Source organism: Cebus imitator, unplaced genomic scaffold (genome assembly GCF_001604975.1).
Source record: "Cebus imitator isolate Cc_AM_T3 unplaced genomic scaffold, Cebus_imitator-1.0 Scaffold2, whole genome shotgun sequence".
Classification (NCBI taxonomy): Eukaryota; Metazoa; Chordata; class Mammalia; order Primates; family Cebidae; genus Cebus; species Cebus imitator.
The window spans coordinates 14,389,308-14,411,645 of NW_016107317.1; the positions used below are offsets into that span (position 1 = coordinate 14,389,308).

The following is a 22,338-nucleotide window of genomic DNA, read 5'->3' on the forward strand; positions in this document are numbered from 1 at the left end:
CGCTTGAACCCAGGAGGTAGAGGTTGCAGTGACGTGAGATGGCGCTATTGCACTCCAGCCTGAGCAACAGAACAAGACTCCATCTCAAATAATAATAATAATAGTAATAATAAAGAAGACATATGATACCTACTTTCCTTGATTTGTTGTTGTTGGTTGCCATTTTGGAAGATGTTTTTGTTGTTTTGTTTGTTTTTTAATTAAAAGAAGAACTTTAGGCCTAAATTCTTGTGCAACTTCCACGTCTGCCCTTTTGGCTCTCTCAGCAGCACCATGGCAGTTGGCAAGAACAAGCGCCTTACGAAAGGCGGCAAAAAGGGAGCCAAGAAGAAAGTGGTTGATCCATTTTCTAAGAAAGATTGGTATGATGTGAAAGCACCCGCTATGTTCAATATGGGGAATATTGGAAAGATGCTAGTCACCAGGACCCAAGGAACCAAAATTGCCTCTGATGGCCTCAAGGGTCGAGTGTTTAAAGTTAGTCTTTCTGATTTGCAGAATGATGAAGTTGCATTTAGGAAATTCAAGCTGATTACCCAAGATGTTCGGGGCAAAAACTGCCTGACTAACTTCCACGGCATGGATGTTACCCGTGGCAAACTATGTGGTCAAAAAATGGCAGACAATGACTGAAGCTCATGTTGATGTCAAGGCTACCGATGGTTACTTGCTTCAACTGTTCTGTGTTGGTTTTACTAAAAAATGCAACAATCAGATACGGAAGACCGCTTATGCTCAGCACCAACAGGTCCACCAAATCCAGAAGAAGATGATGGAAATCATGACCCGAGGGGTGCAGACAAACGACTTGAAAGAAGTGGTAAATAAATTGATTCCAGACAGCATTGGAAAAGACATAGAAAAGGCTTGCCAATCTATTTATCCTCTCCATCATGTCTTTATTAGAAAAGTAAAAATGCTGAAGAAGCCCAAGTTTGAGTTGGGAAAACTCATGGCGCTTCATGCTGAAGGCAGTAGTTCTGGAAAAGCCACTGGGGACGAGACATTGCTAAAGTTGAATGAGCTGATGGATATGAACCACCAGTCCAAGAATCTGTTTAAAGTTCAGACTTATAATAGTGGCAAATAAAATGTCTTATTTGTGAAAAAAAAAAAAAAAAAAAAGAAGAAGAACTTTAAAACTCACCATTCTGAAATCTGGCTAACTATCCAATTTCCTTTGAGCTTTTACACTATAGACATGGCCAGGGGCAAAATCAGCTAGCTTCAGCAGTAACTTCTTTCTACCGTATGCCCCTTGCCAAATCAAATAATCAGGGTCTCAGAATGGAAAATTCTACCCTAATTATCTACCTGGGTTGTTTGCACATATAACTGGAAAACTGTCTTTTAGTTATTATGTGAAGAACTACTGTGAGGCATTTTAGGAAAAATACTTAACTGTAGCTAAACAGTTCAAGGATCATTTGAAATAAATTGAGAGCTGTTCAAAGTATTGTATAAAGCCTTAATATTTGCAGATTTAACTTTCCTGAAGTTTCACAGCAAATCTCCTTGTTTGTAATGAACTTTAATATTTTTTAAAAAAGACATATGAGATCACAGCTCACTCTGTCCTTTCAGGTCTCTGCTCAAAAGTCATCTGATTTCAGAGAGCCTTCCCTGGTCACCCTGTAAAAAACAGCAGCATCCCTGCTTTTTCTGAGTCACCATCCAGCACCCCTCAATCCTCTTAAGCTGCTGTACTTTTTTCACAGCACTGGTAGATATTTATTGTGATAGCTACCTGTTTCCTGAAGTTGCCTCTGTACTGTTTCGTCTACTGCCATTTTAATGTTGTATATAAAATAGAGACAAGGCCAGGAGCAATGGCTCATGCCTATAATCCCAGCAATTTGGGAGGCTGAGGTAGGTGGATCACCTGAGGTCAGGAGTTCAAGACCAGCCTGGCTAACATGGTGAAACCCGGTTTCTACTGAAAATACAAAAAAATTAGCCAGGCATGGTGGCATGTGCCTGTAATCCCAGCTACCCTGGAGGCTGAGGTAGGAGAATCGCTTGAATCCGGGAGGCAGAGGTTGCCACGAGCCTAGATCTCGCCATTTCACTCCAGCTTTGGCAACAAGAGTGAAACTCCATCTCAAAAATAAAATAAAATAAAATAAAGACAAATAGTAGCCACTATTCTGTTTTTACCGAAAATTTGTAGAAAGGAGACAGATATTTTATTTGGAGAATTTTGTGGTTTTATTATTTTTTTCTCCCTAGCTGAAGTGTAGTTTCTCAGCTGTTTACTCTTTTATCTAAATAAAGCCAGAGGAACATGGTAGAAGAGGAGAAAAGATGCTGGTCAAATAACCCTCCTTCCTTTTCCACACCCCACATGATCAATAAAATATAATTATCTAGCAAAGGGATGCTATATTAATAGAAGATTGAATATTTGCAACAAGGAAGCTATGTGACTTCCTTCTTCATAATACACCTATGCCACTCTGTAACCTTAAAACATAGGGGTAGAATCTTCAGAGAGGCTTGTGGTGTTGCCATGTACGTTAAAACATGGATGACAGACTTTCACTCAAAAAATCTCCTGATTTAAATTCCAGGAGTGAAAAGCTAATCCTCAAAGTGATTTCAACCAGCTTGCTAGGAAACCTAGTTGCTTGAAATTATTATTTTAATGTCTCAATTTCCAGAGCTAAATTGGCAGTAAGTCAGTTTTCCTATTAAAAATCTGAGACAACTTATTTATCCAGAAATTACCATGTTTTAACTTGGGGGTTCTTTACTATAATAAGACTAATACCTCCAAAGTATTAGAGGGTAATTAAATCATAAAACGCTTTCAGATTTATCTCATTTATCTTCCTTGCATCTTTGTGTGCAGGTCTAACCAAGGTTATCCCAGTGTACTGATGAGGAAACTGCCTTTTAGTTCAAAATGCAGCTTCCTAAGGAGCTTCGGTTTGGCAGTTCCTAAATAAAGGACTGTTTGCAGTTAAATTTTTAGAAAGAAAAAAAATTAGGAAGGGAAAGTAAGCAAGCACTTGTAGCTTACCCAAAATTGTTTGATGATGTTTTATTGTTTCATAAATATTGTGGTGCTTATGTTTGTTCTATATTAAATGCTTTTAGATAATTATTGCATCTCCCACTAATAACATGCATGTGATCTTGGATGAGTCACATAATTTTCTGGACTTCTTACCCACTCTGTGCCTCAGTTTCCTCAATTGTAAAGTGAGGAGGGCCTGGTGATTTTTTAAGCTCAAAATGTACTTGACTCTAAAAATAGGGAGGTCGTAACTTCGGGGGGATAGATAATAAACAACAAATGTGAGCTGGTGGTGTCATTACTAGTCTCATCATTCTCGCTACCTGAATCCCAAACGGGAATTTTTCTTAACAGTCTACTCAAAAGTATTCATATGAGCCAGGTGCAACTTACAGCTTTATTTGTTATGCAGTGTGGCCAGTTAAAATTCAACAATAGCTATGTTTTAAAAACCTAAGAGAATATACACTTCCCCTGACCAAAAGTCTGGTTTAATAGGTTACCTTAGAGATCAAAATGACGTCTCAAAAAAAAAAAAAAAAAAAAAAAAAAAAAAAAATTCGGTGATATTAAAGAGCAAATTATTAATCTAATGTTATTACACTAGTGGCATAATTATGTTTATACCTGGGAAATGTGGAAAATTTTTAAAGTAGTCCTCAAACTAGCATGTTCACTTGTATCACTGCACTGTGATTAGAATTGTGTTTAAAATGTGCGTGCCCTCACTTCTTGACCAAATTGGATTTGATTTTGGGAGACTTAGAGAGGGTTTGCTGGAAAATAGAAATAACCTAACATTCATTTTAATTGCATTCCTAATTTTTTTCTTTTTTTTTGAGACAGTCTCACTCTGTCTCCTAGGCTGGAGTGCAGTGGCGCGATCTCTGCTCACTGCAACCTCCGCCTCTTGGGTTCAAGTGATTCTCCTGCCTCAGCTTACCAAGTAGCTGGGATTACAGGCATACACCACCACATTCAGCTAAGTTGTTTTTTTTTTGTTGTTTTGTTTTTGCTTTTTTGTATTTTCAGTAGTGACAGGGTTTCACCTTGTTGGTCAGGCTGGTCTCAAACTCCTGGCCTAGTGATCTGCACACCTCAGCCTCCCAAAGTGCTGGGATTACAGGCGTAGCCACGACACCTGGTCCATTCTAATATTTTCAATAACTGTAATAACTTTCTTATCTTCCAAACTCCCCAGATAAATGCTGGTATAAATATGCAGTAATTAGTGAAACTCTTCCTATATTAATCTTTGATAACACATGTTGGCATGTCACCATACCTACTGGCCTGGATGTTCCTTTTAGTAGCATTGTAATTAATTAAATCATACACTTTTCAGCAAATTCTTAGGACCTCAGGTCTTGTTCACATTCTAATTAGGCTACACCCAAAGTTAAAAGAGGCCCCCCAGGAAGCATTATACTATCTGTATTATATCTGAGATTAAGTTTTTGAATTGTTCAGATGAACACAGCAGTGAGCCATAGTGTGTTTCCCAGAAGATTCATAAGTGACTATGAAATGCTGTACCAATAGGAAGAACTAATAAATGTGACATTAATAACCACCAGTTTGAATCTGGGTCACTTCAATCATGACTCAAAGATCAAACGCTATCAGATGGTAATGACTGTGTGAAAATTCTGCAGGAAGGCATTTCATTTCTTAATGACACCTTTGTGGGCCTTCTAAGCAGACTGTTAGAGGGTGGAACAGAAATAAAGTCTCATATACCCCTTGGTCTGGAGGCTAGCACTCCAGGGTATAGTTGGCACACTTTTGCAGAGATGCTTTAGGAGAAGTTCACAGTGTTTTCTATTGTTCTCACTCCTTAAATGGATCTACAGAATCTTTCATCTTTTGCCTCTTTTCCTAAGCATTTATTCACTTCAAAGTGATGGGAGCTGTTTTGCATATTCTCTGCCTTCTTTTCTCTTTGAAAAATAAAGAGAAATTGCACTTACAAATCCATGTTAACCATTTAATGTTAAGCTTTCCCATTTTTATTTCAATTTGGGGGGATGATTTTCCTTTAAACACCCCTTTATTGAGTGCCTGTGGCTTGCCTGGCATTAAGGTAGATTCTGGGAATACAAACATTACATAGGAGTGGTTCAGTTTTTCAAGAGCTCAGCGTTGTGTAAGGGAGGAAGGCATGTAAGCACTTACAGGCAATATATTGTTGTAAAGGCAGGCAGGCAGGCATAGAGAAATGTACTGGATATAGCAGTAGCACAGAGGCAAAGCCTGAAGTTATTTGTTCTGTGTGGACTAGTAAGGAAGGCTTCAAAGAGGAAGAGACAACTGAGCTGGATCTTAATGACTAAATAGGATTTTGGCCAAGCCATTATCAGAGTGGCAGAATGGGCCAGTTTAGGCAGACGGAAAAGTGTATACAAAGGCAGGAACCATTAGACAAGCTTGATGCTTAGTGTACTGCAAGTCTTTTTCTTTTCTTTTTTGAGACAGTCTTGCTCTGTCACCCATGCTGGAGTACAGTGGCGCCATCTCAAGTCACTGCAACCTTGGCCTCCTGGGTTCAAGTGATTCTCCTGCCTCAGCCTCTCGAGTGGCTAGGAGTACAGGTGTGTGCCACCACTGCCGGCTGATTTTTGTATTTTTAGTAGAGACAGGGTTTCACCATGTTAATCAGGCTGATCACAAACTCCTGACCTCAGATGATCTGCCCGCCTCGGCCTCCCAAAGTACTGGGATTACAGGCATGAGCCACTGAACTGGGCTGGAATTGTAAGTCTTTCTATTTGGCCATAAGATTAATTGTGCTCTTAGGGATTGATTGCCACCTTTGTAAATCAGTTTAAATCAGAAATACGATATGAATTTTGGCAACTTTCATTGTGATTCTGTCTTTCTTCTCTGTGGCTGGCCTTAAGCTTCTGAGTAACATATCTGCTTTCCTTCTTAAATATTCCATTCACCTGGCCAGCCTACCAGGTGTTTACACTTGTGTCTTTTCATTGTTAGGTTGGTACAATCTGAACTTATTTACTCTTTAGTTTCACTGCCAGGTTTGAATTTCAGCCTCAAGTGTTTAGACAACATTATGTAATGAATGTTATACTTTTATGACATTTGCTTTAGTACTGTAAGAGCTTTCCATGAAAGCTAATGGTTGAAAAAAAAGAAAGAAGCCTGAATGTCACCAAGTGGCCTCCAGATGTGTTTTATTGTGTTGGTATCTCTGTTTTGTTTTCATAGAACCTTTTTTTTAGTCTTAAAAAATAAAATTAAAAACCTTACCAAGCAGAAATAGCAGACAATAGTCTCATAGGAGATGAACTATTTTCTTCATTTCCTGATTGTTATGTCTTGAACTCCTGCTTAAAAAAACAGCAACAACAAAAACCTATGATTCAGCTGATAAAAACCTCCACAACAGTATAAATACTGTACTTTTAAAAGCAAATAATGTTTGTTTGTTTGCTGAAGGTAAACTCACTTTTTAGGTTGAAAGGTTCTGCCTTCTTAGGCTGGAAGGGTCTGTTTTAATATGTGATTCTTCATTGTGGCAATATTAAAACTGTGATTTAACATCTTTGAGAATTTCTGCCATCTAGTTGTTCACTGAGCAATCAGTATGTTTTCAGGCAGTCTGGCGTGTGCTAAATGTTTTGTAGCATATGTGGCTGAACATGCCAATTTCAAAGAGCTTTACAAGCTTTAATTAATTTTCACAATAACCAGACGTAATTTGATTTATTGATGGAAAGTCCACAGACAGTAGGGTTCCAAGTGTTGCCCAGATTTGTACAGCAAAGTGGTTTTCAAACTATTTTTTGTTGCTGAATACTTTTCTCAAACACAAGATTATCTGGAACCCTAGCATGTAAAGTAGGATTGCTTTTGTTGGGAGGTGGAAAGGAGTTTGCCTTAGGGCAGCCATATTTACAAACACACTCACATATAAGATACCTAGTTAAAGTTGAATTTCAGATAAATAATGAATAATTTTTTAGTATATGTATATCCCAAATATTGCATGTCCCCAAGAAGTTATTGGCTGTCTATCTGAAATTCCAGTTTAACTGGGCATCCTGTGTTTTACCTGGCAACCCTAAGCTGGTGGCCATAACCCCATCCCTCAGCTCCCTTTTCTCTTTCCAGCCATGTGGGGTTCCTGGTTCCTTCAACACAGCTTGAAAAACCACAAACAGGAGAAGTCTATACAAATGCTGATAAATAAATAATAGTAGATTTTTCTTCTCAGTCCTAAATTTAGACAGTATTACCACTTCCTTGGCTCTGTTAGAGAACTTCACGATGATACATACACCGCCACACATAATTTTAAAGAAATATTGCTCAGCCAGGTGTGGTGGCTCATGCCTTGTATTCCTACCACTTTGGGAGACCAAGGCAGTTGGATCACATGAGCCTAGGAGTTTGAGACCAGCCTGGGCAACATGGTGAAATCCCATCTCTACAAAAAGTACAAAAATTAGCTGGGTGTGGCAACACCTACCTATAGTCCCAGCTACTCGTGAAGCTGAGGTGGGAGGATTGATTGAGCCTGGGATGGGAGATGGAGGCCATAGTAAACTGAAATCTTGCCACTGCACTCCAGCCTGGGCGACAGACTGAGACCCTGTCTCAAAATAATAATAATTACAACACAAAAAGAGTTATGCTTTTATGCTTTGCTTTGCCTTTCTTTTTAGAATGAAATACTTTCTCTCCCAGTCTTTGGGAACAATGTTTAAATTGCCTATTTATAGAAGCTAACACCTTAACTTCTGTGAGTTAAAGAGAACGGATGGTATAATCAGAATTGCAGTTGGCCAAATAGAATCAATAAAGAGAAAAATGAAGAGGAGTTTGTGAGTATGCCTCTAAAGCAGCCCAACATAGAATTGTCTCATGTGGACTTCTCCTTGTCTGTTGGTCTGTTTGGCATGCACATGGTTTAGTGATCCTGGCTTGATGGCAATGCCCATTGAAGTGGTTCTGTTATTTTGCTCTAATATTTTAAAGCAGCCCTCAGATGTTACTCTCATTTCTCAAGTCAACTACTCCACAGAGCATTTTATTTAGCCATGAAATTTTTCAGTGAAAATGGGTACAGTCTGATTAGCAATCAGAAACAACTAAGTTTGTTTAGGCTGAAACATTCCTCCAGTGCCCAAGGAACTCACTGGATTAGTTGATTTTTAACATTTTTTTTTTTTTAAACATGCAAGAAAGTGAGGACCGTATCCTGGGTCTAAGGAAACCTATGTGCTTTGGGTTTGATGCTCTGCATGAGGGACCTACTAACTCTATGTAAGATTTTATATTTGCAAAATGTTAATAGTGTTTTATTTCCTGTTGGTTAAAATTGGAATGGGTATAATTTTATTCTTAAAAGAAAATTCTTTTTTGAGACAGAGTCTTGCTCTATTGCCCAGTCTGGAGTGCAGTGGTGCTATCACAGCTCACTTGCAGCCTGCCTTCCTGGGCTTAAGCAATCCTGCCACCTCAGCCTACTGAGAGGCTAGGACTACAGGTGCATGCCACCATGCCTCACTGATTTTCTATATATGCATATTCGTAGAGATGAGGTCTCCCTTCATTGCCCAGGCTGGTCACAAGCTCCTGGGCTCAAATGAGCTTTCCAACCCAGCCTTCCAAAATGCTAGAATTACAAATAAAATGAGGCTTGAGCCTTCATTTTATTTTTTATGCCATTCTCAGGTTTTTCAAAATGCGTGCTATAAGTATGTTATTTTTAAAACAACAAGTATTAGTGATATGTTTTAAACAATGTTCTTGTGCTTAAATGTTCCAAAGTAGAGATGAAGATCATCTGGGATGTTAATAATAATTTTTTAAAACTGCAAATGTTTACAGATCTTTCAAGGTTAATTGTATTGTGAAATCTGCCCAAATTGTATTGTGAAATCTGCCCAAATTACCCTTAAAATTTCTCTCTCATTCATTCATTTATACATTCAACAAATAATTATTGAAGAAACATAATATAGACATAGTCCTTTATATCACAAGAAAAGGTTTAAAGGAAAATGAAAGATGTAACCCACAGCCTCCATCCTTCAAGACTTCACTATGTAGTGGGGCAGGGCTGGGGCATGTACTCATGCAGGTACCCCTGAAATGCGAAGAAAAGATGATTGGCCTCTATAGCAAATGAGCTCATTGATGCACAGCGATGATAAATGACTTTCATGAGGCTGTGTGTTACTATCAGTACTAGAACACCCAGGACACCTGAATTCCTAGTAGGGGTTCATACTCCTGCATCATAAAAACAAGTGCAAGCTCCTGTCCATGAGGTGGGTCTGAAAAGCCATCACAATCCCTGCTGGTTTCCAAGCCCAAGTCCTAGGACCAGGGAGTTCATCTGCTTCCTCAGACAAGACCAGCCCCAAACTGGCTGCAGGGTGAGGCTAGGATCCCCCCAGCTTTAACCACAGCCTGTATTTGTGCTGGACAGTGTCACCCTTCTGTAGGCTTGTTTCAATGATTTTGTTTTTAAGCTTTTTTTTGTAGTCTCTTGGAAGAGACAATAGCCTATTCCTGTAGGAGACAATTTTATTCCTGTAATACTTCTTCATAAGACCCTTTTATTGATCTTTTGTTTCTTTTACACTGAAACTCATACAAAATCTATGATATAGAGCAGTCCAAAATAGTTGCATTTTTTTCTTTTATAATATTAACACGTGAAAAAAGTTACTATTCATTATGTTTACCTCCTTTCACAGCTCAAATAGGGTAAATTTTACTCTCTGTTTCTTAGTGGCTGGATGAAGGCAGAATTTGAGAGGCAATTTGAAGGGATTTGTGTAATAAAGCCTAGAAAACTAAAAGTTTTGTATTCAGACAAACTTTGAGGTCAAATTCACACAAGCTATTGCATAGTAAATTAAACTGAGTTATTGTTGACATTAATATGTAAATGCTTATAAAAATAATCTACCAGATATACAAATAATTGCTGTAAAATAAATTTTCTTCTTTATTTTGATTAGATATGTTAAAGGTTATATAATAATTTAATAACTTTCAAGAACTTATGAATATGGAACTTTTACTTTTTTTTTGAGATGAAGTTTTACTCTGTTGCTTAGGCTGGAGTGCAGTGGTGCAATCTCGGCTCACTGCAACCTCTGCCTCTCTGGTTCAAGTGATTTTTCTGCCTCAGCCTTCTGCGTAGCTGGGATTACAGGCACCCACTACCATGCCTGGATAATTTTTGTATTTTCAGTAGAGACAGGGTTTCTCCATGTTGACCAGGCTGGTCTCAAACTCCTGACTTATGGTGATCCACCCGCGTGGGCCTCCCAAAGTGCGGGAATTACAGGCATGAGCCACCATGCCCCGCCCAGGAATTTTGCTTTTAAGGTGCACATTTGAATTTGGAAATCCACTGAAGTAGCGATGAAAGAACTTTGCTGAAGGATTTATTTTACTTACGAATAAACTAGGTGTTTTCTAGAAAGAGAAATATGGGTGCCATTCAAATTGCCTAATTATAATTCTGTGAGCTGTTGAAATCAAACAAATGTCTTGATCCATTGAGCTGCCAGATGGAATTTTATCTAAAACCAGTTCAGCTGCTTTCTTACTTTAGGGCTCCTGTGAATTTTATCACAAAATTACTTCATATTCCATTTGGAAGGTAGTTACTTAAGTATAGAGTATGACAATTGTTTAACAGTGTACAGTGAAACTTACATAATTTATGACTCAAAGAAGGGAGCTATATCTAATTGAAACATCTAGGGTAATTCAGGTAGGTGGACATAACCGGTCAGGTGTCGTGCACTATTCCAATTCAGATTGGCTAATGAGCCTGTAAGGCTGAGACGTACTTTGCCTTGCTTTTCTTGAAAGTTTGCTTGTCCATTAGCACAGTACCACCCAACATCACGCTGGGACATTGATTTTGAATCGATTTGCAAAGGAGTGCCAGGGGTCGCTTAGTGACTATCTAGTCAGCAGCAGGTGTCCGCTGTAGATCTTTCATTTCAGGGTCTGTACTATTTAGCCGATGACATAATCTTTCAGCTATACCATCCCAAGCAGAATTTCCCAGTGCCACAGTGCTCATCTTAAACATGAAGCCCGGTGGAGTGATATGTTCCCATTATTGATCCATCTGTTCCAGAGATTATGTCACCACAAAGGAGTGAATTGGTCTTGTTTTGAGGGTCATGTTTAATTGCATAGGTCAGCGAAGGAAGATAAATGACTGCTTCTTTCAGTCTGTGCCTCACTTTTTCTCTAAGACTGCTGAAACAGTGCAATCGATTCCCTTAATTGCCACAGCTGGCACCATAAGAATGACATACAAGCTGAAAAAGGTTACTGGTATATAAAAACCTGAGTTAATGAGTCCAGATAGTTAAATATAGAATATCCGTAAACTGACTTGCTCACAGAAATCTTTCCACATCCAACAGGAAGAAAGGAGGCACTAGATGGCAGTCTTCAACAAACTTGAAATGACATTTCCTCTTAAATGCATTACCTAAAAGTAGTCACTTGTGTTCTGAATGAACTTAGGCTTGAACTCTGTGTCACAAAAAATGCAAATTTACGGGCATTAGGTACTTTAATGTCACATTATAGAATTTTGTTTCGAAATGTAAAATGATTCCATATATACTTCAAAGGTCCATTGCTAAACTAAATACTGAGTATTTTAATACCTGTTTTAACTTCATATTTTAAGATGCCATTGGAGAGCTTTTTTCAGGATGTAATAACTAGAGAAAAAAATGATGGTATGTCCATAAAATGAAAAGTTATGCAGCTGTTAAAAGTAAAGGTGTAGAGGTAAAGTAGTATAAAAGGATATTCAGGACATACTTAGGTGGAAAAGGCAGATTATAGACCAGTATATATATGGTGTGATCATTATTTTATGGGAAATCATACGCACTCACTGTGTATTGGTATGTCTGTGTTGGTCTCTGAGAGATGGGACTATGGATTATGGATTTTTTTCTTTCTTCTTATCATTTTTATATCAAAAAATACATTTCAGTAGACACTAGAGACTACAAAAGGTGGGAGGGTAGAAGGGTGAAGAATGAGAAATTACCTATTGAGTACTATGTTCACTGTTCAGATGATGGCTACACTAAAAGCCCAGACTTCACTACAATTCAATATATGCATGTAAGAAATCTGCACTTGTACCCCCTAAATCTATAAAAACAAGTTAAATTAAAAGTATATTTCTTCTGAATTATAATGGTTTTTAAGATGTACACAATAGAATAAAATTGCCTCGCTGATCTGAGATGAACTGTTTGAAAATACTGCTTACAGTTATTTCATTTTATTCATCAAGCGTATTTGCCACCTTACCCTATGTGCTTTCTCATGCTGCTCTATTAGTATTTACACCATGAGATTTTTGTTATTTAAAATAATGTGGGCTGGGCATGGTGGCTTATGCCTGCAATCTCAGCGCTTTGGGAGGCCAAGGTGAGAGGGTCGCCTGAGCTCAGGAGTTTGAGACCAGACTAGGCAACATGGTGAAACCCAGTCTCTACAAGAAGATACAAAAATTAGCCAGGTGTGGTAGCATGCACCTGTGGTCCCAGCTACTTGGGAGGCTGAGGTAGAAGGATCACTTGAGCCTGAAAGGCAGAGGCTGCAGTGAGCTGAGATCACACCACTGAGCTCCAGCCTGGGCTATAGAGCCAGACCCCATCTCAAAAAAATATGTAAAATAAAATAAAATAACGCAAAAAGTGTTCCCCATTTTTCAAAGCATAGTGAAAATAATGCTATATGTATTAGCAGATTGTAGGCAGATCTCAAGGATGGTTTATATGTTAATTTATTTTCTTTAGTTTTATATCCAGGTAGGTATTTATTGGACCAGATTTCATTCACAGTGAACATTTATGAAACACTGAAGTTGTGCAAATTACACATTATCGGGAATTATAAACATTGGATTGTGGAGAAGGAAATGAAGGTTTTCAAGGGTTATTTTTCTCCATGAGCTATCTTCATCTGTGTGTATGTGCATGTGTTTAGAGAGGAATGCATATCCCACCTAAAGAAGATAAGGCTTATACTTCTTCTCTCTGGGACATTGATATCTTTGCTCCTGTACTACAGGTAGAGATGAATGTGATTTGGGAAAAAAATTGAAGTATTTTTAAAAAATAACCACACACCAAAAATTTAATTCCATTTGAGAAATACTCCAGAAATAATCATCTGGCAAGACTGAAAATTTCTATAGCAGACTGTACCATAGTAGTCTTGTGTCTTTTTCTTTTTCTTTCTTTTTTTTTTTTTTTTTTGAGATGGAGTTTCGCTCTTGTTACCCAGGCTGGAGTACAATGGCGCGATCTCGACTCACTGCAACCTCCACCTCCTGGGTTCAGGCAATTCTCCTGCCTCAGCCTCCAGAGTAGCTGGGATTACAGGCACGTAGCACCATGTCCAGCTAATTTTTGTATTTTTAGTAGAGACAGGGTTTCACCATGTTGACCAGGATGATCTCGATCTCTTGACCTCGTGATCCACCCGCCTTGGCCTCCCAAACAAAGTGCTGGGATTACAGGTTTGAGCCACCGCTCCAGGCGTTCCGTAGTAGTCTTTATAAAGCAAGTTCACAAAGTGCAGGCCATTCATAAGGAGTCAGTGTGGACTTTTGGGGAATATTAGAAATCATTAAAAAGTATATCCTGCCCTTAAAAGAATACCTGGCCCAGAATGTGTATTCGGGAACTATTTGTTCAATAATTGATAGTATCCATCAAGGAACTTTGATCCATCAAGAGATCGTCTGGATTGACAACCTCTGTATACTTGGCTAAGGAGCTTTAGAGGAGGGTACAGAGGCTCAATCTGCTGGTCTTTTTGTTAAGGTATGTTGATCCCCCTATGAGGCCAGTTTAATTCCATTGTGAATAATTATTTAAAATAGTAATATTAAATAATATTTAATCATTTCTTTGCCCCTCATATGTTTTATTTTCTGCACCCTGAACTTTGAGGTCCTTGAGGAAGACAATTGCAGTATTAAGACTTTCTGTTTTAGAACCAAGCATATAATAGTGACTCAAAAATTCTTTCCTTGATGAGTAAATAAATGTTTCTCAAGTGAAAAGTCGAGTTTAGGACACCAGACCCTGATGATGGTATCAATCCCAGTGAGACTCACTGTCCACTTCCTTATCTCTGGTGCCTGCTTGAAATAGCACAAAATGTTTGATGGATGGAAGAGAGAGAAAGAAATTTAATTAAAGATTCAGAGTTTAAGAACACTTTTACACACATTCTCATTTAATCCTAATAGAAAACCTGTAGGTCAATTGTCTCATTTTATAAGTGAAGAAACAGATTTCAAATGCTTGGGAGGATCCCTGGTCACACAATTATTGAATATTAGCAGGCAGCTCAGAATCCAGGTCTTCTTACACAGGTCTGGTCCACCGTACCAGCTTGCCTGAGGCCCCCACTTGGAGCCCTCTCTGTCTCACAGCCACCTCCCCCTCCAGTTGCTGCTTGCCATCATCCAACCTCAAACCTTCTCCACTGTCTCTATCCTTCTAAGTTAGTAGCTTCATCAACTACCAAGTTATTCAAACTAGAAACCTGGATGTTATCCTTAACTCCTCATTTCCACATTCATTCAACCATGGGTCCCATCTAGTTTGCCTCCTGGACATTTCTGGAACCAACTTCCCCCTTTTCTCCATTCTTCCATCCCATTCAGTTACCCAGCTAAATCCAGGCTTCTGGGCTGTTCGACAAAGCAGAGTGTTCTGTCCAAAATGAGGATCTCACGATATCACATCTTTGTTCCAAATGTGCTTCTGCTAAGAGCCCTCGACAGCCTGCTCTGCACCCCTTCATGAACCTCCTGCCGGTTTCTCCCTGGCCTTTGACCATCTCGCCACACAGGCTGGCTTCCATTGTCCCATATCTTGCAGGGTGCAATCACATGTTTCCTCCCCCTCCTCCCATTTCCAGTTCCTTGTTCTGGCTCATTTTACGAGAATATAGTAGTCACAGAATCAGACTTCAAAGCAGTAGACTTGAAACAAAGCCCTCACAGCTCCCAGAGGTCAGTGTGGCTCTTCCTTCAGTACCTTAGCCCAGTGTGTCCTCAGCACACTCCTGTCTCACCAGCCTCTGGGATCCTGACTGAGGTCGGTGCTGGCTTAAAAAGAGGAAAAGAGACTGGGCATGGTGGCACACGCCTGTAAAAATACAAAATTATCCAGGTGTGATGGCACATGCCTGTCATCCCAACTGTTCTGGAGGCTGAGGCAGGAGAATTGCTTGAACCCAGGAGGCAGAGGTTGCCGTGAGCCGAGATGGCGCCCTTGCACTCCAGCCTGGGCAAGAAGAGTGAAATTCTGTCTCAAAAAAAAAGAGAGAGAGAGAGAAAGAAGATAGGGAAACTGGATGTGAATGAAAAGCAATTAACAAAAGTAAAAAGCAGATGTAAACAAGTACACCAAGCAAATGGATAAACCGGAAGGACTGGCCAAGCTCTATACAGCTGCTTTGGTTGTTGGGGGTAGTGAATCCATAGAAATGGTTCCCTTTTTGGTTACCTTTTCCCTGTCCCTGTGCCTTTTAGGGATCTGCTGTTGATTTCACGCTGCTTTATTAAATGCCAGTTCATCATAGCCTTTATCACCTTCGAAAAAGTACCAATTTAGGGCAGGGGATTGAGGTAGGACAGTTGCATCCCACATCCCCTGCTGTACTCTCCTTTTCCCCAAAACACAGCCCCCTTGAGAGAAGTATTTTCTTAAGTTTCTTGGTTCTCAACATGACCCCAGATCCTTCCTTCATCCACTGCTGTCCCCAATCCCTCCAACTTGCCTGGGCTGACTAGCGTTTGAAGAACCCCTATTTTAAAACTTCCGGAATTGATGTCTGCCCCACTTCCCCTCTCCTCTCCTCAAGCTTCAGGCCAGATGTGCTGTGCTGGCCAGGGTTCCCCAGCACTGGGACAGCCACTGCTCCCAGAACTCTGGGAATTTCCACAGGCAACTTAGATTTCTGTGAATTTGGGAACACAATTAAGCTATTAATATTTGTGTTTGTCCTTGATTGTACAGACTCAGATACCTAGGAATAATGTTTTTAAGCATGTGATATATATGCTAACTCTTTTTAGGAATCTTTGTTTACTTTCAGGTTGCTCATACTAGTGTTCCTACCCCCACGTATTTAAATAAATGCAAATTAAATACAAGTTAATCCCCTTTGCAATAATTGAGTTACTGTTCTTTATTACCAGCGGTGTTGAGCTCTGCATCTGGATACACTACAGTCAGCATATCCTTTTGCTTTTGTTTACATTCTACTAGGACTTAGGAATCCAAATAATTCTGAGATTGACCCAAAAAATAATAATAGTTGAATTCTTTTAGAACTAAGTCTTCCAAAAATATTTAGTCGAATACCTCAGTGAAATCTGAGAAATGTTGGTATTCCTAGAGTTTAAAATACAACCTCAAGAAAGATTTCAATAGTGTTTTCGAAAGAGACATTTTTCTTTTCTTTTTTTTTTTTTTTTGAGACGGAGTCTCATTCTCTTGCCCAGGCTGGAGCACAGTGGTGCGATCTTGGCTCACTGCAACCTCCCCCACCCGGGTTCAAGCGATTCTCCTGCCTCAGCCTCCGAGTAGCTGGGAGATGGAAGTAGATTATGTGCTACCACACCCTGCTAATTTTTTTTGTATTTTTAGTAGAGATGGGGTTTCACTATGTTGACCAGGATGTCCTCTATCTCTTGACCTCATGATCTACCCTCCTCGGCCTCCTGAAGTGCTAGAATTACAGGCATAAGCTACTGTGCCTGGGCAGAAAGAGACATTTTTCATAGTGGGAGAAGGATGGCATGATAAGTTTTCTAAAGTTTTCACTTCAGAAATTACATTCTGATTTGTGCCCGTTATCCCAACATAATCATTAACTGTAGCCATTGTACTCTAAAAATGTCCTGGTTTGCATGATATATTATATATTCTCCCTATCTGTACTTCATTTAAATATTAAACAATTGATTAGGATTTTTCTTTGTCTTGCAGATACATGCCACCAAAAGATTAGTTTTTTTAAAAACTCCAATATTATGCGACATTTATATGCCCATGATAATTAAACATTTAAAAAATACTTCAGTATTTATGTAGTTTGAGAAAAAATAAATTAGCATTTTTCTTACTCATCCTGCTGGAATTTTGCTTGCCACAGGCAAGGTTTTGTTTGTGACAGTCCATTAGCTCTTTATTCAGAACCATGAAATTGTCCTGATCACAATTTAAATTTTTAAAATTAAATCTACCAAAACTCTAATGCAAGCTATGTCTTTATTACTGCCCAGTATTTCTGGGCAGTAAAAAACTATAGTTTTTTCCACCTCTATACAATTTTTTCTCTTTTTATTCTGTGATTTGGGATATCGAAGCCACTCTTCAGATAATGTTCACATCTCTTCTCCACATTACAAAGTTGATGTTTAAATTTTATCCTTGTGCCTCTGTCTGCAGGTCTTTTGCCTTGCTTTGGTTCTTCCTTGTCAACTTATTATTGAATCTTCACACCTTCAGTTTTTTTTCTTATAGTTAATCATTTCTCATTTCTTTCATTATATTACTTTTAAGTTTTTCTTATTTTTAAAGTCTCTTCCAGAGATGTTTTGTTTTCATATTCACAGTAGTACTTTATCAGCTGCTTTCAGTACATCCACAAATTTTCTTACCTTGCTTTCGTTCTAATATGTAAATAATATATTTTGACTCTGCCTTTTTAAAAATGTTTATTAACATCTTTTACACCCTCAAATTGAATTCCGTTGTCTTTTACTCAATCTCTAGTCAGGTTTCCTTCCCCGTCCTAATCATTCCTTTCATACTATTACCATGTTAGCATATGCACTTTAATTTTCTACTGCACAAACAATAAGATATCTTTGCCTTTTTTACTGATTTGAACCCGGGCACAGTGGCTCACACCTGTAATCATAGCACTTTGGGAGGCTGAGGTGGGCGAATCACCTGAGGTCAGGAGTTTAGGACTAGCCTAGCCAACATTGTGAAACCCTGTCTCTACTAAAAATACAAAAATTAGCTGGGTGCAGTGGCACACGCCTATAATCCCAGCTACTCGGGAGGCTGAGGCAGGAGAATCGCTTGAACCTGGGAGGTGGAGATTGCAGTAAGACAAGATCATGCCCTGCACTCCAGCCTGGGCAACAGAGCAAAACTCTGTCTCAAAAAAGAAAAGAAAATGTGTGTAATATCACATTTTCACTTATTTTCCTTGGAGTAGCCATAAGATGACAGCTCAATAACTGACAAATTCTCAATTTTAATTGGGAATATGCCTCACCAGTCTTAGACGTGACTTTTCAAAGTTATTGTACACAGTATTTCGTGGTTACTGTATGTAAGCATTGAGTCATTATCATTAAAGATGGGCATCTAAAATGGAAAATAAGATACATTTCATTGTACACTCTGATTAAGTCTCTGGTGAGGATTTGTGACAGGCATATTAGCCTGTAATTAAAAACTATTTTGAGCCTTAAAATATAATCTTTAAATTTGAACCAAATTAGTTTATAAATTATTGGGCAGAATAAACCTTCCTACAGTAAATTACACATTTGAAAACACATATTCATAGACGATAAATGCCATCAGTAAGTAATTCTATGACTGTTACAAAACCCACAATTGAATAGAGTAGAAAAAAAAAGTATTCAAGCGAAAAACTTGGGTGGAGTAATCAGAAAGTTTGGTAGAAGAAAGAAGGTCAGAGAAGTGACGGGGAGTGGTTAGAAAGGTCCATTAGTGAAAAATGCCATTGTCTACTTGCCACTTTTCTATTGTGTTAGTTTTAAAAATAGATCTTTCCCTTACAATACAAGCAACAAAGGGAAAAGAGAATAAAGGTTATTACTAAATATATAGTCCCTTGTTGGCTCAGTCTCCACCATCCTGGTATAGCAGATGACAGTTTATTATTAATGGTAGACATTTGAAGGGTGTTGGTTTGTTGAAGTCTAACCTCTAAGTCACTTCCCTAACATGATTTTTCTAATATCTTCAAAAGTTTCTGAGGCTTATCTTTTTTTAATCTTGTCTGGAATTGTGACAAATGCCTCAGGGAAGACGGAAGGTTATAACCTGTCCTCAGAGATTTATAGCATTTCAGGCATCACAAATCCTGTAAGATATTTTTGTTCCTTTTGAGGATAGGACTCTATTAATAATTTTTATGTTATTAACCAAAGTTAACAGCATGATTACTAGTGATCAGAATTCCCAATAGAGCATGTTTTTTTTTTTTTTTTTTTTTTTTTTTTTTTTTTTTTTTTTTATGAAGATGGGTTTTTGAGCTGCCAGTCTTAAGGGATGATTTTTTTCTAGAATCAGATGCACATCCACGCTCATCTAACCTTAGTTGTGAATAGTGGTAGCCATACGTGAGATAGGTTTGGGGATACTGGTATCAACCATGACAAAGAACAAAAGTAAATACCTGCCTAGTCCAGAATAAAATATAGAAATAAATGCTAACTTTTAATGGAAAATTGGATCACATATTCTCTTTCTGTTTCCATCCTGTCTAATAAGTAGTCCCAGATAATAGAAATGGTATAAGTTTGAATACTCATGTCAGAGAATGTAAATACCTAAATAATTAAAGGAGGCTGGGTGCGGTGGCTCACACCTATAATCCCACACTTTGGGAGGCGGAAATGGGTGGATCACCTGAGGTCAGGAGTTCGAGACCAGCCTGACCAATATGGTGAAACCCTGTCTCTACTAAAAATACAACAATTAGCCGGGCATGGTGGATCTACAAGTCCCAGTTACTAGGAGGCTGAGACAGGAGAATCGCTTGAACCTGGGAGGTAGAGGTTGCAGTGAGCCGAGATGGCGCCATTGCACTTCAGCCTGATCAACAGAGCAAGACTGTGTCTTAAAAAATAATAATAATAATTAAAGTAGATTTTCTTTTTTTTTTTGAGACGGAGTTTCACTCTTGTTACCCAGGCTGGAGTGCAATGGCGCGATCTTGGCTCACCGCAACCTCCGCCTCCTGGGTTCAATTCTCCTGCCTCAGCCTCCTGAGTAGCTGGGGTTACAGGCACGCGCCACCATGCCCAGCTAATTTTTTGTATTTTTAGTAGAGACGGGGTTTCACCATGTTGACCAGGATGGTCTCGATCTCCTGACCTCGTGATCCACCCGCCTCAGCCTCCCAAAGTGCTGGGATTACAGGCTTGAGCCACCGCGCCCGGCCTAAAGTAGATTTTCCCATTATCTGTGGTATCTAAATATTTAATAATTTACCTTAAGTTTAAAGAGCTGGTTCCCATTTGTTTCTTTTCCAGTATACAGAGCTAACTTTTGGTTAGCACATTAATTTTGTGAAATAATGTTTAGGGAACATGATAGGATTGTTTCATTTGCCTATAATTTCTTTAGCACAGGCTCTGACTTCACTCCTGGATTGTAAGCTTCCTCGTTGTGAGAACTTGATGAAGGCACATTTAATCAATCAAATCAGGTAGACTCAATACCAGAGCCAAGGAGTACATCAGATACCTGTATTTAAAGTAAGAGACTAAGCCAGGTGCAGTGGCTCACACCTGTAATCCCAACGGTTTGGGAGGATAAGGCAGAAGATCCGCTTGAGCCCAGGAGTTCCAGATCAGCCTGGGCAATATAGTGAGGCACCCCATCTCTACCAAACATATATGTTTTTTTAATTTACTGGGGATGGTAGCACATGCCTGTATTACCAGGTACTTGGGAGGCTGAGGTGGGAGGATCGCTTGATCCCAGGAGTTTGAGGGTACAGTGAGCTATGATTGCATCGCTGCACTCCAGCCTGGGCGACAGAGCAAGACCCTGTCCCTGAAATATAATTTTTTTTAATTAAAAAAAGAGAGGCCAAGGCAGGTGGATCATGAGGTCAAGAAATTGAGACCATCCTGACCAACATGGTAAAACCCCGTCTCTTCTAAAAATACAAAAATTAGCTGGGCATGATGGCGTGCGCCTGTAGTCCCAGTTACTCAGGAGGCTGAGGCAGGAGAATTGCCTGAACCCGGGAGGCAGGGGTTGCAGTGAGCCGAGATTGTGCCACTACACTCCAGCCTGGTGCCTGGTGACAAAGTGAAACTCTGTCTCAAAAAAAAGAAAAAAAAAATTAAAAAAAAAGAAACTAGGATATTTCCCTTAGCATGGCAAGTTTTGAGTGGGCTTTACTTTGGTACATGTTAATTAAGAAGGTGGAGTTAAGCATCTTGACATCAAAGTAGCTGTTCTGCATTTAAGGTCTCTCAGAGTTCAAATGACTTATACAGGTTAATGTTGTTTTCTAAAAGCCACCAGGAAACAGTTTGAAAGGAGATATGATGGTAGGGACAGCAAGAAAAAGAGATTTCTGTGTAGAAATTCTGATGCATGTCTAGCCCTTGACAGAGGCCTGAGCTCACTGTCCTTTGATTTTCTTTTTGGAAGTAGAAGTGCTCCTTTTTTAAACTCCTCAGTAAATACAACTTCCTAATTTTCTACAGAAATCTACACTCTATATTGCAGCCTGAAAGCTAGGACTTGTAAATGAAAAATTTATACAATTGTGAAATTTGGTTCATCTGGTTAAATACCAGCTGTTCTTTTTTTTTTTTTTTTTAATCTCCTGCCTGTTTGCGATTTGATTGACTGCAGAAGATTAACTAATTCCATATACCTGCTCTTTGAACAGTGTCATTTACTTTCTGATTGTAGTGCCCCTTGGCTGAGGTTTATACACTGTCAACCACATTTTTCAGCTCTAGCTCCTCTGCAAAAAAAAAAAAAAAAATGTTCTTTGAAATAAAGTAAGGTCACTAAAGCCGAGAAATAGTACTTTATTACTTTCTCTAGAAGACTTTTAAAAGAAAGTGTTGCTTTGTAGTTTAGTAGCTCAAAGATAGTAAGCTTGTGGTCCAGCACCCACTCACAGCTGGCATCCACTGGCCCCGGGTAATGCTGGCCGGGGGACCCAGGCAAGCAGGGTCCTGTTGGAGACCTTCACTTCATTTTCCACAGCAGCATCGGAATTTTCCTAAGGCAGTTTCACATCTGGAATTTTAAAGAAAGTTTGCCCTTCCATAAAATGGTAGTAAATCTTAGGAAACATTGTGCCTTTTTTCTTGTTGTTTTAATTAACCTGGCATTTCTCTACCAAACCATTAACAAATGATTGGTTGTTCCCTCCCTTTTACACCGTTCATGGTAATAACGGACAAAGAGAAGGATTATTAAATGCACTTGTATGTGTTACTTTTGAATTAA

The 22,338-nt window shown here is 39.0% G+C and overlaps 1 pseudogene; it reads left to right on the plus strand.

The window, feature by feature from the left end:
* The first annotated feature begins 227 nt into the window (after nucleotides 1–227).
* LOC108305442 lies at nucleotides 228–1,077 on the plus strand (annotated as a pseudogene).
* The last annotated feature ends 21,261 nt before the right edge of the window (nucleotides 1,078–22,338 follow it).